Genomic DNA, 19,231 nt, shown 5'->3' on the forward strand with positions numbered 1-19,231 from the left:
GGTGCAAGCCACCTTTCGTGACGTCACTTCCTGTTGTGACGTCAGCGTCACCCCACTTCTTTTTTAGGACTTGTGCCCGGTCTACCCTGCGCCTTCGGGTAAAGTACGCGCTATATAAAAGCGCAGAAGATAAAACAAAATAAAATGGCGGACATCTTGCTACTCGGATTGGCCGGAGCGCAGCATCTCTCTGACTGATTTTCTTCTTGCCTTTTGTGACTCACTGCTAGGCTAGCTGAAGATCAATGGAGCACAGTCTTCCCATGCATGGCGGTGATTTTTTAATTGATCGATGGTTGAATACATCGCCAGATATTGAGCCAGATATTAGGCAGGGGCTCGGAGCTCTCTGGGGCACATCTTCTCAGCATTGGGCCTGGCTACAACCTGCTTAGGAAGGGTAGTTTAAAATGACAGTATATTAAGTACATTAATTTAATATACAAAAATATTACATTTGAAGTAAATTAAATATACTATTAATGTAATTGTTGAAAATTAAATAGGTTAAATTTACTTTTGAGAGCTAAGGAGCTTAAAAAAAGGCTCTCCAACAGATACATCTTAAAGAGGAATGAGAAAGGAAAACCACCATTCTCTCAAGGAGTGCCATGCTAAGGTATACCTGAAGTTGATGATGGATGGCCTGGGGGGGTGGTTCCTGGAACTGCACTACAGCAACACATTCTATCCAGTCTTGGGTCGAAGCCCTTAATGTGATGGATGAAAGAAGTGCCGGAGGGAGCAGGCAGTTAACAACAGTTGCTGCTGTGAGTTGCTCGACCCGTTCCATGCAAAGTTTTTGGTCCTTACCGAGCCGTCAATCCACGCCCTGCACGGGAAACAGCAGTGAAGAAGATAATGTAGATTGTATTGTATTGTATTGTATTGTATTGTACTGTAATTGCATTTAAATAGCGCATACTACCCCTGACAAGGCGTCGAAGTGCTTTTTCGGCGAGTAGCACGCTACTCCGGGACCCAAGGGGGATTAGTGTTGAATTAGTATAGTGAAACATGCAAGTACATTTTAAGTGGTGGATAGGTTAGTCAGTTATTTGGATTTGGAATGATAGCAGAAGGATAGAGGAGGACAAAGGTTTGTATTTATTTATCGCTTGTTGACGCACGCTATTCAGGAATCCTATAAAGGATTAGTGGTGAATTAATATGGTGAAATATGAAGTAATTTCAGTGGTGGATATTAGTCAGTTACTTCGAGTAAGAAGGATAGCGGAGGGATAAAAGGGGAAGAAAGATTTGCATTCATATAGCACTTGTTACCCCTGATGGGTGTTGAAGCGCGTTTCTGGCGAGTAGCACGCCACTCCGGAACCCATAAAGGATTAGTGTTGAAAATTAGTGTAGTATAAATATGAAGTAATTTGAGTAGTAGATATGTTATTCAGTTATTTGGGCAGTATATTAGTATAGTTGAATATGGAATTTGAGAAGTGAACATGTTAGTCTGTTAATTTTGATTGAAAAGGATATAATGGAATTGTAATTTGGCAGACTGGATATCCATCACGTTTGTGATGCCGTAACCCTGTCCGCCAAGATCCTAATCAGGTCCATAGTTGTGCCGAAGCAATTTAATACTTCAAAGCGTCCAATCTTGACGCTGGTGAGTAGAGCGGAACGTGCTGGGATGGATCGTATTAAAATCTTTCATTGTGGTAGCCATTCTATAGCCAATTTCTCCGTGCAGACAGCTCCGGTCCTCATTGGTGATGAGTTGGCTAAGTTTACTTGGGGTGATAGTGGTTGCCTGGAAGTTTGTGTGTTCCCTTAGGATTTTTTAATACCTGTTGCCCTGGCATGATCGTTTTCTGGGTCACAACCCCTGGGTTATAAATGTACGCTATGGCCCACTGATTACAGGAAATGAGGTAAGAATGAATTATCAGGCCCGCCAAGAGCGGTATAGGTCAACCCTGTTACGGCTCATGCCAGAATGGAGTTTTGAAGCGAACACCACACTGCAGGTGTATCTCCCAGGTAAATTGAGGCGGGTCAAATCTCAGAGACACAGAAGACTCACAGTGGGTGCTTCTTAGCTGCTCTCCTTATGACCTTGATCTTATTGTGGCTACGATTAGATGAGCTAATGGTTATTCCCGGGATCACCTTTGCCACAATATTGTTGTTCGAGGCCTGCTGTGGCTGTTTCTTTGGGACCACACGCAAATTCAATGTACTTTCTTTGCAGTCCCCCACAGGAGGACAGTTTCACGTTTTTGTGTAGGCCCAGAGAGTGCAGCGCTCTTGAGTGTAGTTGCTCACAGCCTTCCCTACAGCAACTTACACCCGCTAGGGGCATCAGCGCCAGTAGCAATGCCAGCTGGCCTGGGAGCTACAGCTATTTTTCTAACTCTTATCTTCCAACAGTTGTGATAATTATGGCTGGGTTATGAGCTTAACTTGCATTTAAAATATGTGCTTATCTTAAGTAAGGCAGTTTCTTGAGAGCACTTTCCACATAGCTCCATTCTTTAGTGTAGTTTAAATTACAGACGCTTTTCACAACACTATTAACTATGTTTAAGGAGCTCTTGATTTTGCACCACATTAAGTTTACACAAAACATTACCAGGATGTTATGTCGGACTTTGTTTTTATTCATAACAGTTAAGCAATATTAAATATGAAGTACCAAGCTGGGCGTATTTTTCCACATCGTTAATTCCGAACCCTTGCGAGTTTGTTAGTGCACACAGTGGTAGGGCATTAATCCCTCTCTGCTTCTGTTAATGCATAAATGAGGCTGCTGCGGGAGCCATTCTGCCTGGTGCAATTAGATGCATCCGCAGTGACAATGGTGCACAGGTTTTTATCATTTTCCCAGATGCCGCAGGGACAGAATGTACATCACTATCAATAGTCTATCATTCTGAAAGTGATGTACAGAGCGCAACAAGCTAGTGCTTATTCGTGAGTAATGCTTGCGAAATCCCACAGTACTCCACATTATAGGCTCAGCCTTGTGGTAAGCCTGGGGCAATTATTGTGGAGCTGCGGTGTCTGCGGTGGAACGGAGTATTGAAGACGGCTTCTTACAGGTCTCTATAACCGCAGTCTGAGTCCTTTTTAATCAAAACCTTAACATGCAAACCTGTTTCAAATAAGTGGTCAGAACTGAATGTCTAGTCACTTGAGCCTGTTGCATCATCATTTGAGCCATATGGAAGCTCTTTAGGCGGCGCTTCTGCTTTGATTGGCGGGAACCTCAATCTAGTGTTGAATGCACGCGGTCAGATTGTGAGTGTGTTGTCCTCTCCATCCCGCCCTCACCAAGTTTACAGAATCTACAGTGGCTAAGATTGAGGCTACAAGGACAATTGAATCTGGCTGCTTTGAGGCCCAGTGACTCTTGTGATCAGTGGTAGGAATCACTGTACTTTGTGTTATTATTGCCTACTTCACCCCAGCAAACCATTCCCGTTTAGTCATCCTGCAATCTATGCCAAAAGTCTTGAACTTTCACCATCATCTTTTGGGAACGCCATTGGCCTCTTGCGCCATTTCTACACCGGTTTGGGAATTTTATTTGTTTGTGTTCTTAACTTTAAAACTGGTGCTGGTGAAACTTATCACACACTTCTCGTGGGTTTGCCTGCTGTGTGTGCCATAGTGATCAGAGGTTAAGCAGAGATCCTCTCTAAACTGTGTTCGCACATAAACAGAGTGGGTTTGTTGAGTTGGTTGGGGTTCTCCCCACTCTCAAATTATTAACTTGCTACTGACAGATTTGCATCTTTATGCTCAAGTGAGGGTAGCATTGAACTAAAGAAAAAAGATAGATTATTTTAGATTTGAGCTTTGATGTTGGAAAGATGTTTAAAATCTGTACTCTTTATGCCATGTAAAGTTAGGATTTTACGTTCCCTTTACAAAAAGTTTTTTTTTTTTTTTTTTAGAGTTAACTACTCATAAAATAAGTAGTACATAGTGTTCTAGGCATCTGATAAATGAAGTCAATATTTGAAAAAAAAATCTAGTAACAAAGTCCCACGGTGCCAATGTGACCTGCAACTATTTGCCCGATGTTCAGTTTATAATCGTATTCATTTTAGAAAATATTTGAAATATAATGGGGAGGGAAGCTGTAGCTTATGTGTAGCATAGGCCTGGGGCCATACTGGTGCAAATAACTTTGAACCAACACAACCTAGAAAAGTTCCACAGCTGATATTTAAAGAAAGAAGATGTTTTAAGTGGCTTCTCAAAAGGTGGTATTTGTTTATAGAAGGCAGCTAGCTGTTTTGTAATCGGATTTTACTCTTTTGTTGTTGTTGACTTCGGAGATGTGCAGGGTAATGATTATTGTTCCCAAGTGGTGGTGCCTCATGATCAGCCTGTGCACTGTTACTATAATAAGAGCAGCAATTCTCACAGTAAACACTCTCAGAATCCTTATCTGAGGACCGGTCAGGCTAAGGCATTTGGAGGCATGGCCTTTGATGAATCGGGTATTTGATAAGTGCTTCACACGCAGTGTGCAAGTGCGATGATGATGAACACGAGGATAGCTTTAAACCTTAAGGAGAAAATCTAGGTAGAAATCTTATGTTGAGTGTAGATGGAATCTGGGGGCGAAAACGTAATTTCAGCTTTTAACAACAACTCCATATTTGTAACTAGATCAACCAAGTTGGAGCGTTGCATGAAATTGGCAGCTGGTGTTATGTTAGGATATTGCTATTTGTAGGACGCGCATGTGACCAGGGGGGTCAGACAAGACAGGCAAGAGCGAGGCATGTAGGGAGGGACAGACGGCCTGTTAGACCTGACAGGCTTAGGGCGGTCTTCTCCCAAATTTTTTGCCTGCCTACCTCCTTTTTTGTGACCTAGTTTCTGCTGGCTTTAGGACTCAGCGCACTTTACCACTACTAACCAATGCTAAAGTGCTTGTGCTCCCTCCTCTAACCAGGGTAATATTGGTTCAACCCCAATTGGCATATTTAATTTACTTTTAAATCCCTAGTAACATTTACTTCATGTTCCCTGGGCCTGTAAATTAAATGCTACTATTGGGCCTGCAGCACTGATTGTGCCAGCCACCTAAGCGTGCCCGTAACCATGTCTTAGGCCTGCCATGGTAAGGCATGTGTGTGCAGTTTACTGCTGATGCGACTTGGCATTGAAAACCTTTTGCGAAGCCTTAAACTCCTCTTTTATTACACATAAGTCACCCCTAAGGTAGGCGCTAGGTAGCCCATAAGGCATGGTACTGTGAAAGGAAAAGGTAGGACATGTACTTTTCCTCTCATAGGCTAGCAATGGGAATTCCTTGACACCTTTAAGCTGTAATTCCTGAATTAGAAAGGAGTAACTGCATCATGTTTGATATCTTTGGAATGGTAATGATACATCCTCTTAACTGGAACAGTTTGATTTAACATTAGTATTTTAGAAACGCCACTTTTAGAAGGTGGACATTCCTCTGCTCTTACTGGTCTGTGTGCCTTGTAGCCGGTTTCCAATACACATCTGGGGTGGATAACAGCTACACTTTGTGCATTCCCTCCAGACAGCCACCTACATATTCATTCTGATGACTCTTCCTGGGCAGGAAGGGAGGGACTGGCTGACACTTACACTTCAATAGTCAGTGTCCTGTTCTCACACAAAAGTGCTGATTACCCCCCTCCGATAGTCTGGAGTCAGGGCTGAGAAGGAAGCTCCCGTGTGTACTTCAGAGACACTTCTTTGATTTCTACCCCACGTCAAAAGCACATTTGGGTAGAAGTACTGGGTCTCTAACCCCACCAAATCAGACACTTCTGGATTAAGAACTGCTGTGCTGCTCAAAGGACTCTTTGCTGGACTGCCGACCTGGAAGGCCTGTTTTTCTGTTATGCTGCCTGCTGCTCTCTGACTCTGCTGAAGGAGAGCTGGACTCTGCGTCTACATCCAAGTGTGCTCCAAGGGCTTGTTGGCTTGCCTCCTGTTGCTTGAGACTCAGAAATATAAAGTCTCTACCTCTGCTCCTGTGCCAGATTCACTAGAAGTGGGCCCAGACACTTGTATCACAGAAATCAAAGCATCTCCTATATGCATGTAGCAGAGCCGGCTCATCGACCCAGCTGCGGGAGTAGAATCGGCACATCACTCTCTAAACCAACACATCGCCTTGAGAGCCTCGATCTACACAGAAATCAAAGCATCTCCTATATGCATGTAGCAGAGCTGGCTCATCGGCCCAGCTGCGGGAGTAGAATCGGCACATCACTCTCTAAACCAACACATCGCCTTGAGAGCCCCGATCTACACAGAAATCAAAGCATCACCTATATGCATGTAGCAGAGCTGGCTCGTCGACCCAGCTGCGGGAGTAGAATCGACACATCACTCTCTAAACCAACACATCGCCTTGAGAGCCCCGATCTACACAGAAATCAAAGCATCTCCTATTTGCATGTAGCAGAGCCGGCTCATCGACCCAGCTGCTGGAGTAGAATCAGCACATTACTCTTTAAACCTACACATCGCCTTGAAAACCCCGATCTTTCGGTACCTTTCAGCGCCATCAATGCATCCCCTCGACTGCGTGGAGAAAACCAGCACATCGCACTCCAGAACCAACAGCTCGGCGGCACATCTGCAGAACCGACATATCCCACCATTGTGGGATCGACATTGACTCATCACTCGACTGTGCCCTGCATCTCAACTAGGATAAGGTACTTTGTTCACCCTGGCCAGCGTGGGTCCTGCAGCCCGTCTGCACTCCATCGCTTGAAACCCGAACCTTTGATTTTGCCCCGGCTCATCGCGACCTCAAGCAACCCCTAAAGTGCTATTTGCTTCTAACGGCTAGAACTCGTTTTATTCTTTAGAAATTCCTATTTCAACTTATGCATATTGGATTTTTGTCGTTTTGGTCTTGTGTTATTTATAAAGTCATTATTTTTCTAAGCTGGTGTAGAGTCTTTTTATGTTGTTTTCACTGTTTTACTTTTCAGGTGCTGCATAAATACTTTACACATTGCCTCTTAAGTTAAGCCTGACTGCTCTCTGCCAAGCTACCAGAGGGTGAGCACAGGATAATTTAGGTTGTGTAGTCACTTGCCCTGACTAGGAATGCAGTTCCTGCTTGGACAGGGTGTATACTTGGGCACAAACCAGGAGACCTTGTGATTCATAGATGACAAAGGAGGAAGGGATGGCCAGTCTGAAGGCCAATTGGAAGAGACAAGTTTTCAGTTTTCTCCAGATGTGTCTGCCAGCTCTGATGTTATAAAGGAGTTTGTTCCAGGCTTTGGGGACAATGTAGGAGAAAGCTTGACCGTGGGCTTATACCCGGTGGATGCGGGCCAGGGGTAGTTCGCTGAGCAGATATGTGTGGCTGAGATGTGAAACTGGAAGCAGCAGCTTTTTAGGTATGCTGGTCCTAGGTTGTGTAGTGCTTTGTAAGCATGTGTGAGGAGTTTGAAAAAGGCACGCTTGTCGACATTTCACTTGGGTGGTTGAGGAGTGTTCTTATAGGGAGAGAATGAGCTGACTGTCGTGCGTAGGAGATAATGTTGAATCTGTGGAAGTGGATGATGCTGGCTAGCGGGGGGCCTAGATGTTGAACCGTGAGGGGCTCTAAGATGATACTTGTGGAATGCACAAGTCAGATTGGCGGCTTTGGATAAGTATGGGGTTTAGGCTGACCGTTTGGTGTGTCCAGCGCCCGAACGCCTGTTTTGTGGAGACATTGGATGAAGATGGAGTGGGAGACCGTGTCAAAGGCTCAGAGGGGTTCAAGTAGAAAGCATGCCGCTGTATGCCCCTTGTCCATGATGAGCATTTAGCATTTCAATAGTTGTGACTGAGGTGTGAACTTGCTCCCAGGACAGGGACAAAAGGCCTTGGGTGTGAGGAGGAGGTGGTGGTGTTCCCTTGACAGGAACACCTTGTGGGCTGGGCACAAGGACTTGATTAACTACAAAGATGCCTAAATTGTCACATGCAGAATAGCTAACACCTGGGCCTGCACCCTTCTTTTGTCCCTCCCAGACAGACCGACCTTCATCACAGTGGGTCTCTTGTTGACCTTACTGTGTCAGATCCTGTTCGTGTCCAGACTTGCTTGAGAGGTCTGCTGAGGTTTTTAGGTCTCGCGACCTATCGATCTGCGCAAGCGCATCGAGCGGAGCGAGAATTCAAGTGGCGAAAACATCGTCAAACCAAAGGGCTTTCAGCCCCGCGGTTTTCATGGAGTTCACGTGAACCACGTGATTAAACATGCACGCGCATTCAGGGCCAGCCCAGCACATCAAAGGGCTTCTCCTCCCCTAATTATTCATGGCCGGCCGCAGGCCGGCCGTACTTTCAGTTTCCCGAAACGGCTTCTCCTCACCTAATTAGGGGAGGAGAAGCCCTTTGATGTGCTTCACACCAATGCGCCTCACAGTCATTCCTAAGTCAGTACTCTGCCTCTGCCCAAGACCTGCCTTCTAACACTTTGAGCCTCGCAGGCAGGCCGTGGCCAATTGCTGCTTGTTTGTATTTGCATCGGCTGCCATTATTTATTTCACTTTGTCTCCGTGCGTGCATTTATTTTTACTTGCAGAGCCTTTTTCCAATACTTGAACTCGTGTGATCATTTTGGAGGTGGGAGGATCACACATTGTTTGTGGCGACGGGATGTGGGTCTCAGCAGTTCCTCGAGTGCTGCTATTTGTTTTCCTTGTGTTCGTTGCCAGTAAACACAGCTGACTTACAAGCCGAGAGCACCGAGGAACAGTAGGAAAACACATTTGAAAGCGTTTGTACAGCCCGTTTGGCAATCCTTCTGCAGGTCGGCTTTGATCAAGGGATTCTTGAGAGAAGGCAACAATCTTTTCTTCTTGTCCTGGGACATTAAACTTCGAGGTCAGACTCATCAGTCAAAAATGAGAAAAAGGAAAGGTCAACAAGCTTACTAGCAACGCCACTCACACATGCAACGCCACTCACACATGCAACGCCACTCAGCCACGCAACCCCACTCACACACGCAACCCCACTCATCCACGCAACCCCACTCATCCACGCAACCCCACTTATCCACGCAACGCCACTCATCCACGCAACGCCACTCATCCACGCAACGCCACTCATCCACGCAACGCCACTCATCCACGCAACGCCACTCATCCACGCAACGCCACTCATCCACGCAACGCCACTCATCAACGCAACGCCACTCATCAACGCAACGCCACTCATCAACGCAACGCCACTCATCAACGCAACGCCACTCACCCACGCAACGCCACTCACCCACGCAACGCCACTCACCCACGCAACGCCACTCACCCACGCAACGCCACTCACCCACGCAACGCCACTCACCCACGCAACGCCACTCACCCACGCAACGCCACTCACCCACGCAACGCCACTCACCCATGCAACGCCACTCACCCATGCAACGCCACTCACCCATGCAACGCCACTCACCCATGCAACGCCACTCACCCATGCAACGCCACTCGCCCACGCAATGCCACTCGCCCACGCAACGCCACTCACACATGCAACGCCACTCACACATGCAACGCCAGTCACTCAAAGCAACGCAACTCATCCACGCAACACCACTCATCCACGCAACGCCACTCAACGCAACGCCACTCACACATGCAACGCCACTCACACAAGCAACGTCACTCACACATGCAACGCCACTCACACACGCAACGCCACTCACACACGCAACGCCACTCACACACGCAACGCCACTCACACACGCAACGCCACTCACACACGCAACGCCACTCACACACGCAACGCCACTCACACTCGCAACGCCACTCACACTCGCAACGCCACTCACACACGCAACGCCACTCACACACGCAACGCCACTCACACACGCAACGCCACTCACACACGCAACGCCACTCACACACGCAACGCCACTCACACACGCAACGCCACTCACACACGCAACGCCACTCACACACGCAACGCCACTCACACACGCAACGCCACTCACACACGCAACGCCACTCACACACGCAACGCCACTCACACACGCAACGCCACTCACCCACGCAACGCCACTCACCCACGCAACGCCACTCACCCACACAACCTCACTCACCCACGCAACGCCACTCACACCCACGCAGTGCCACTTTTACCCACGCAAGCCCACTCTCACACACGCAACGCCACACTCACCCATGCAATGCCACTCACACACGCAACGCCACTCACCCACGCAACGCCACTCACCCACGCAACGCCACTCACCCACGCAACAACAATCACACATGCAACGCCACTCACCCAAAGGCACTCACACCCACGCAGTGCCACTTTAACCCACACTGTGCAGTGCACAATAGGTCTCGCAGTAGGAAAGTTGGAGCTATTGGTCGTGTAAATGACAAAGCCCTTTATGTTTTTAAAATGAAAACAAAAATAAAAGGCATTGCTATTTGCAATTGTAATAGCTCCAACTTTCCTACTGCGAGACCTATTGGCAACGCCAGTGCTTGTTTCTTTTGGGGCACACTTCAAAGGAAGAAACCGAATGCCTAAACAATTTGTGTGTATGCCACTGTCTGATTGCTGAAAGCTCAGCTTTGTTCCACTAGACATCTGTCTCTGAGTTTGTTGGGGGTTCAGGGACTTCCTAAAACAGGGTTTCTGGTGGGAAGACACCAGGATTACCATAATACACTCCTAATACACTCCCACCCACATCCCCAGCTACAGGGTGGGGGAGGGGGAGCTCAGGTTTATTTAGCGACTTTAAGGGTTGATCCTGACAATATTGTGATTATTACTTGAGGTAGGTTCTTACCCCCTCTACTAATACCCAATTTCCAAGAGGGCCAAGAGGTCCTGGTCAGAAGACCGACACAAAGGAGTGGATGTGTCTGAGCACCACCAAAGCAGTGGGAGCAGCCAGGCAGGGGATGGACAACCTCCTTCACTTTGGTTTAGAAGGTTTTTTGCACCACTAATATGCCTTTCCAGCATCTGCTTTAGCTTATTCAAAAACCCTGCAGCTATTTAAGGTTATAAGGTAGTTTGAAAGATTTGGTTGATTTGGAACGAAGTCGGACTATTTGCCACTATCATCTGAATTGCTATAGAATTTGATGCAGAATATATGAATATTTATTTATTTATCAGCTGAGCCCAATGGGTTACTGCATGTGACTTGCACATATGATCAAAAAGGTTGGGTGGAGGATGCCTAGTCACGTCCCATCAGAACCGATTTGAATGGGCACTGGTCTAGATCTTGAATACCTATCTTTATTAATCTTTCAAGGAAGTGTCAGCATGTGACCAAGTCAAAAGCTGCTGATTAGTCTCATGTGGTCAGTGCTCTGATACAACCGACACCCATCTCGGGCCACCCAAGACTTGCGGCTATGATTGATGCAGTACTCGTTCAAAACCCTGCCTGATGGAACCCAAGATGTGGTTGGGTTTTGCCCTCAGCCCAACAGATCTTCTGTTAGATGGGGTTATCCTTAACGTGGATAAATGGGTAATTCAGAAACTCACTCCAGGTATGTGGTACGACAACTTAATTTGACTGCACAAATGAGCTGTTGAGAGACATGGCTGTAGAACATTAGTGGGTTTAAGTCCGGAACAGCTGCCATCACAGCTCGCTCTTTGCATGTGTAAGAAAGAAGGATATTTTCGTTTTTCCCTGAAGTCCAGGCTGTGCAATGCTGTCACATGCTTGCTGGAGTGAGCAGCGCAGTCTGGGACGCGAAATGCAGCGAATTACATTGACTTGACAGTAATGCAAACTTTTACAAGCTAACTAGAAACAGTTTCCAAGTTAACAACATAAGAACTCAGCCACTTGAAGGTATAAACTGAGCTCAGAAGGACTGATAATATCCCACTATAAAGTAGCTACTTCAGCGCTGTCCACATAGCCTTTGTAATTGTTTAGTTAACCTACTGGCAAGTATCCATAAGCTATTTGCTTCTCCAGACATTAATTGCACATTGTTGTTCAGGTCTGTTTGCACTTGCATCCTTTCTGGCATGACTCAGAACAGTCTATGTTCTCAGTGTTTGAGTTGGTCAGGAGCCAGTCTTCCAATGACAGGGCAGAGGCTTGTGCTTCACCTCTTCGCCAGCAGAGCCTATGATTCAAAGAACAAAATAATTGATGCCATTTCCACGCTATTAGAATACAAAGGGATAGTCATTAAAGGTTCCGGTAGGGAAAGAGTTATTGATTATCAATGGTATTGCTCACTCGAAATAAAAGGGCAAAAGCATGGCTTTGAGAAGCGGTGAAAGCCTTCAGATGTATTTGGATATAGACTTATTATGGACTGGAGCATTTGATAATGTGAGGTCAAGCGGAGCTAGACGACTGACTGGCACTTTTTTCCCTTTCTTTTAGAAGGAGCTTCATAAAACACAAAAACCACTACATAGCGATTCAGTGCAGATTGCTGCCACATTCCTGTGGGATCAGATATATAGTTAGTTTTAACTCGTTGACTGCGGAGCGAATTCCGCAGCTGTGCGGGTGAAATAAAGGGTGGGTGTTGTTCGGACGGCCCCCGGCCGTCCTCCGCACATGCCCACGGTGACGTCGGACGACCGGGAGCCGTCTGACGCCCCGAAAGGGTTAAAAAGGTTGCTTACTTTGCTTTACTTATTTTGTTATTTGGTTGCCCAGGCAGGACCTTTGCAAAACATATCTTTCAAGAGCTGAATGGGTGAATTGCTGAGTGGGAGTGCTTAGCTGCTGAAATTGGTTTCGATATGCAAGACAGCCATTGGTCTACTGACCACAGAAATTGTCAAGAACAGCCTCATATGTATTGCTACTTTGTAGGTGTCAGAGCTTCATTAGGTTGCTTTTGTGGATGACGTTAAATTCAAGGGAAGTGCCCTATTGCAGATTAGTATAATCTAACAAAATAAGATTCACCACGAATAATGGTTTGCATCAGTTGCATGTGTTTGAACTCCTTCTGTATTTAGTGATCTACTTTGCATCGACACTCCACTGTTCCCCAGGAATGTCAGGTCAAGCTGTATCCATGCTAAACTGATGATGCTGGCATTTTCTATGCATGCCTGCTAAGTCACAAAGACTGCTTGATAGAATATGTGTCTGCTAAAGTAAATCAAACCAGATTAATTATGTAAAGCCTTATCTTATGATACAGATATTTGCATAGCATGCATTTAAATATGAGAATGCTGTCAGAGTTCTGGTACGTTCACACCATAGTCTGGAAGATTTGGTCTCAGAACAATGTGTGATTTCTGGTTGTTGTAGTTGAATTATCAGTAGTCAATGTGTGAATCTTTTCCTGTATGCATGATTTGTTCATATGTGGACAGAGGTCTTCAGCACATTAGCAGTGTTGTGTCTTGGTACATTTGTATGGCATTACCCTGCTAATTGTACGTGAAATCATGGTAGTTGGTAATATGGAGTCATGTTACCCCTACTAGATCGAACAGCATTAGGGGGCCTTCCCCCAAACGTTTTACCTTCTCCCCTCCTGTGTTGGTTTGTTTCTGTTGACTTTAGGAGTCTGTGCCCTCTCCTGCTAACAAGTGCTAACATGATTGTGCTTACTCCCTTAAACATGTGAAAATTGGCTTTCACCCAATTGGCACATTTAATTTACTTATAAGTCCCCTGTTATGTGGTACTACATGAACCAAGGGCATGTAAAGTAAATGCTTCTAGTGGACCTGCAGCCCTGATTGTGCCACCCACTTATGTTGCCCTTTTAAAACATGTCTTGGGTCTCCCAGTGCAGCCTGTATGCAGTTTTAATCTGACATTTGAACTTGGCAAAATAAACTTTTTGCCGGGCCTAAATCTTCCTTTTTAATACATATGTCATCCCTAGGGTAGGTTCTAAACATCCCTTAGGACATGGTGCATTGTATTTAAAAACTTGGACATGTTCTTTTAAGTTTTATATGTTCTGGTAGTGAACAAATCTGAGATTCACTTTTCACTACAGCAAGACCTACCTCTCCCATGGGATAACTCTGGGTTACCTTATTACATTTAATAAGTGATGATTTTTGTTTGAGAATAGGTAAAATCTCCTGTTTGAGCTCTAAGGAATTGCAATTTAACGTAGGAGTGGGCAAAATTTGCGTAGTCGCGTAACGCAAATCTCCGCGAAACGGTAAAAAATCTCCGCGAACATGCAGAAATTCCGTGATCACGCGGAATTGCTTGTTCGTGATGCTTTTTTACTGTTCGCAATCGCTGTTTGCGAGCTCGGGGGGAAATATCTCGCGAACACGCATTTGAGAACTCGAACAAGCAAAAAATTTCGCAAAGTTGCGGAACGCCGAATTTTGGGCACTTTCGCGTTCTCCGTGAAACACGAAATTACCCAAATTGTGCAAACTCCGCGAGCGGAACGGAATTAACCGCCCAGGCCTAATGTAAAGCCTCTTTAATGGTAAAGTCAGACTTTAATTCACAATTCTTAAAATTCCACTTTAATCAAGTTGCCATTTTGTTGCCTAACCATTTGGTGCCTGTGTCTGGGTCACATGACTAGGTGTAATTGGCAGTTGGCCATTATGTATTCCTCTCAGACAGGATGGAAGGGGTGAAGCTATGCACAGCTCCACTTGCATTTCAAAGGAGCTGCCTCAGCACATTCACAAAAGACTTCACTCTAGCCTTTTGTCACCTCTGATATTGTGGGACCAGGTCCGGGAGAAAGGATGTTCCAGAGCTATCAATGGGTGGGGAGAAGGGGGGATGGGCTATAGACGTTTTTGCCACTCCAGAGATCCCTCTAGGTATAAATATAAGACCCTCAGAACAACTCTTCAGTACACATCGGGACCTGTGGTTATTAGAGAAGGAAGACTGCCCTTCTACTTAAGGCCTGCCCAGCACTCCGAGAAGGAAGACTGGACCTACTCCCTTTATCCTTGCAGAGTGACTCCAAGGGTCAGGTGGCTGACCTCCTCTTCTTAGCTACAGGTACACAACACAACAGGCTCCAGAGACCTCCTTGCAACTGCCCAACTATCTGCTGCACTGGACCTGCTTGAATCATGCGGGCCTCTGCTGGAGTGTGTTCCTGATCCCCCAAAAAGTGTCCCACAAGGTCCTGGACCCTTTGCTGGCATGAATTGAGCTTGTGCTGTAAAGAAAGTAGAAATCTTGACGTTTTGGGCTCTTCGTGACTGTGAATGCGCCCATTTGTGCAGCGCTATCACTGTCCACGAGGACAGCCAACGCAAAGGTCCTGTGGACCAGACTGTTCGTGCTCCAGCGATGACTGGCAACGTGAGATCTGCACTTTGCGCTACAGCATCAACAGTTCACTGTGACTGCCTATACACATCTTCAGCTACGACAGTCCGCAACATCCATCCTGCTGTTCGCCACAGCCAGAACTATTTGCGACTCCCACCCCACTCTACGCGGCCTCCCCCAATATGAACTGGATTCTTCGCATCTTACTTTGAGAAGGTAACTTTTTCAGTGTAACTAACCTGGTCCCTGTATCTCGCCTAGGCTCCATTGCGGTTGGCCTCGATTTGTGACTTTTCCCTGGCCTAGCAGGACCATATAACCACAAATGGCATTTTGTGCTTTTAGGTGCTATTCTTACTTACATGTTTTTTAACCCTTTCCATGCGGCCGCGATTCCCCTGGTGTGCTGTAAACAGCACGAACAGGGGCGGGCCGTGACGAACCCCAGCCGTCATCAGCACACGAGCACTGTAGTGCATGGCGGCTGGGGTTCGTCATCAGCATGGAAGGGGTTAAATTACGTATCTCCGGTACTACTGATTGGATTTTTGTCGTTTTGGTCTCAAATTATTTATTCTAATGTGTGTGGATTTTTCTTATGTTGTGTTTTCACTTTATTACTGGTTGTGTGCTGCATAAATACTTACATAATTGCCTTTAAGTTAAACCTGACTGCTTTTGTCCCAAGCTATTAGAGGGTTAAGCACATTTTAATTTAGTACTTTTGTGGTTCTCCCTAACAGGGATTGTGGCTCATGCTTGAGAAGGATTTTCACCCCCCTCACTCAAAAGCCCAATTTCTCACAATCCCTATATGAGATGATGGTGTGTGGGCTTGTGGTGTGATTTTAGAAGTACGAGTTCTGTAATCCAGCTGTGCGGTATCCCATAGTTGTGTAGGACACATGGGTGGCGCTCTCTCTAATATGTCCTGATGGAATTCTATGTTGTGTTAGAGTTGTGATACTCAACTATGATATAAAGGAGCAGTATTATGTGTTTTTTAGAGTCCTTTGTTAACAGTTGTATGTCTAATGCCAAAATTAAAACAAACCTGAGATCGTAATATTGATATCTAAAATGTGTCTAAGAAAATGAGTGCGCTTTTGAATGGGACACATTTTCAGTAGGTTAATACATAACCAGAGCGTTACCTGTGGTGATGAATTCAATTGCCTGGAACACGTTGAAGCTTAGAAGGAGGAAGTGAAAGTTATGGGGAACAATTTCCATCAATTTGACTCCATGTATGCAGGTAGCTTGGTTAAACCTAATATCAAAACTAAGGGCGCCAAGATATTGCCTGCAGTAAACGCATCTTTGGGGTATCCATTAGTATCAAGTTAGGATGTTGTGGTAGGAAAAGGTCTTGACCAGGCTATGGTTTGCTTCATTTATTATGACCAGCAATAGAATTTGTGATAGTTCTATGGGATATTTGTATCTTTTATCTGGGATATTTGTATATTTTATCTGGGATATTTGTATATTTTATCTGGGATATTTGTATCTTTTATCTGGATGCTTGGTGCTTGCAGGCTTGTTGTTAATAGTACATAGCTGTTTCCCAATCTTTCACCAACTGACAGTTACAGGTGTGGTAAATGGAAGCATACTTGTCATAGATGAAATACACAATATATAACTTGCTGTTGTGAGAATTCTAATTAACTTTTTTAGCCTGCACACATAATTTGCATAAAATTCCAGGTTCTGGCTTCACAGCCTGCAAGTAGCGTTCAACCAAAATCATAGCGATTAAGAAAGTCCACATTTTAGGAATGTCCATCTCGCAGTGACCTGCATATGACGGAAATTAATTAGTGTAGGCTTTCAAATGCTGAATAAATAAAACTGTTATTCAGGTGACTAGTTGAAATATTACGCCACATTTTGTAGTTGTGAGTAGTTTAATAATTGTATTTAGGCAGATTGTCTGTGATTTGCATTTTGAAGCCCAGTCTGTGAAGTTGACAATTTTTACAGAAACTCTCATTTAAGATGCAGTGTAATGTTTTCTAAAGCCACCCGCAAGGGCAGTGTAGCGCTTCACATATAACACAGGAAAATGGAAGATGTGAAAGAAACTGCAGATTACGCAAGTGAAAGAACAACTCAGAGTAAGGAGAGATTAAGAAAGATAATACTGTGGTAGGTATAGTCTGTCCAAGTGATTTTTAATATCTTTTTGGGATGCAAGGAGATTGGGATTATATGCAGAAACACAAAGAGGTTGTTCCTCATAGCGTTCTCCTTCCCCTTATGATCTTTGAGGTGTTCCACACAAATAAAATCATCAGCGCAGGTAATGCGCTCGTAACAGTATGTATTACCCTGCTGAGATGCATACTGTAGGGTCCATCACGCCTTTGTGCCATAGTATTTATCATTTCGCTGGCCGCTACTGTCATCAGTACTTTTTTTAAAGTTGTGTTTTCAAATTGAAATGGCGGCGCCTGTGCTACCTGTTTCAGGATCTTTTCATTCATTACTTTGTCCTCCACACTATTGTCTTTCGTGTTGGTCCTGGTGGAGATGTTATTTCTGTTGCTAAATAAAAAATATCCATGGGCAAAGGTCCCTACCAATATTCTGCCGTCTCACGTTCTCAAAGATATTTCTGAAGACAGATAACCTATCCACATTTCCGTACTCGTGGTTATTTTGTAGCTCCCCTCGCTGACCAAGTAGTCACAGCTTTTAATTTTTATGATTTACCTGGGTATTTGGTCTCGTACCAATTTCATATTGTATAGTGTTGTGACTTCATCATGGAAACAGCCAGTTCTGCAATTATTCTTAAAAATGAATTTGTATCTGCCACAGTTGCAATTAATGTATGCTCCAATGAGCAACATTTTTTAGTTGGGTCTTATTTTCATAGCATGCAGGCAGAGAAACAGCAATCTTGTAGGCAGATTAAATATTTTCTGGTTTTCATATTTGTGCCTATACCTCTGCAAATCACTGTGGCATTCATCACAGACAATTACTCACCACCGATTTGGCAACTAGCATCATTTCACAATTTTCTCAATAAAGGGCGAAACTCAATTGAATTACAAGTCATATTGACCTTTTTAATATGTATAGCAATATTTGTTTTCTCTGGATCGCCTGTAACATAGCACACTAATCTACCAGTCACATTAAGAAACCTAGTCCAATCAGTCATTTTGGATGTAGACAAACCAATGAAAGGTGCATTTGTTCAAGTTATGGTTGTGAGGCTCACCCTAGCTGTTGAATTTCACTGCTTTTATAGATTGATTCATAAGCATAGTTCCCTGTGATTCGTAGAGTGGATGCCCCGAGGAAGGACCCTCCTGGTGTCAGAAACATGTAGCTTTGGTTCAACATTTGAGGTCATTGTGTTAAATGCTCAATGAGCTATGTTGGCTACTTGTCTGAAACCCAACATTTATTTGTGAAGAGGAATTGATGATTACCTTTTGCAGAACTCCTGTTGGATTTGTGTTTGTGCAACAAAACTTACCTGAGCATCTCATGTGTTGCTGTATGCACACCAAAGGATTTGGATAATGTCAGAGGCTTCTCCACCTCTCTTCTGTCTGCACCGGGGGCCTTAGAAGTAACTTGTGCGGTTTAGGGAGTTACAACTCCTGGATTTGGTGCACCATGTCAAGTTAACTGGAACTTCCTTGTAGGATTTGTATGGCTTTAACAAGTTTTTTGAAGTCTGAATAAACAACCATAGCATCACTTTTAACAACTGTTAATCAGCGAGTCTGGACACCGTTAGCGCTTTCCCTCTATACTACTGCAGAGGTTTTGATAAAGTTACTAAAAATTGATAGCTTTTTATAGGGCAGCATATGCAACCATGGATAACTGGAAGATATCTGAGATTACCACTTGATAGAGGAGGGGCGACCTGTTCCCAATTTAAAATGGTCTACGAATGCTGAATCAGTAAATAAAATTATGGGGATATATTTTTCAAAGTAGATCCGAATACAGATGTAAATGGTGCAGGAA

Source organism: Lissotriton vulgaris, unplaced genomic scaffold (genome assembly GCF_964263255.1).
Source record: "Lissotriton vulgaris unplaced genomic scaffold, aLisVul1.2 SCAFFOLD_1897, whole genome shotgun sequence".
Lineage (NCBI taxonomy): Eukaryota > Metazoa > Chordata > Amphibia > Caudata > Salamandridae > Lissotriton > Lissotriton vulgaris.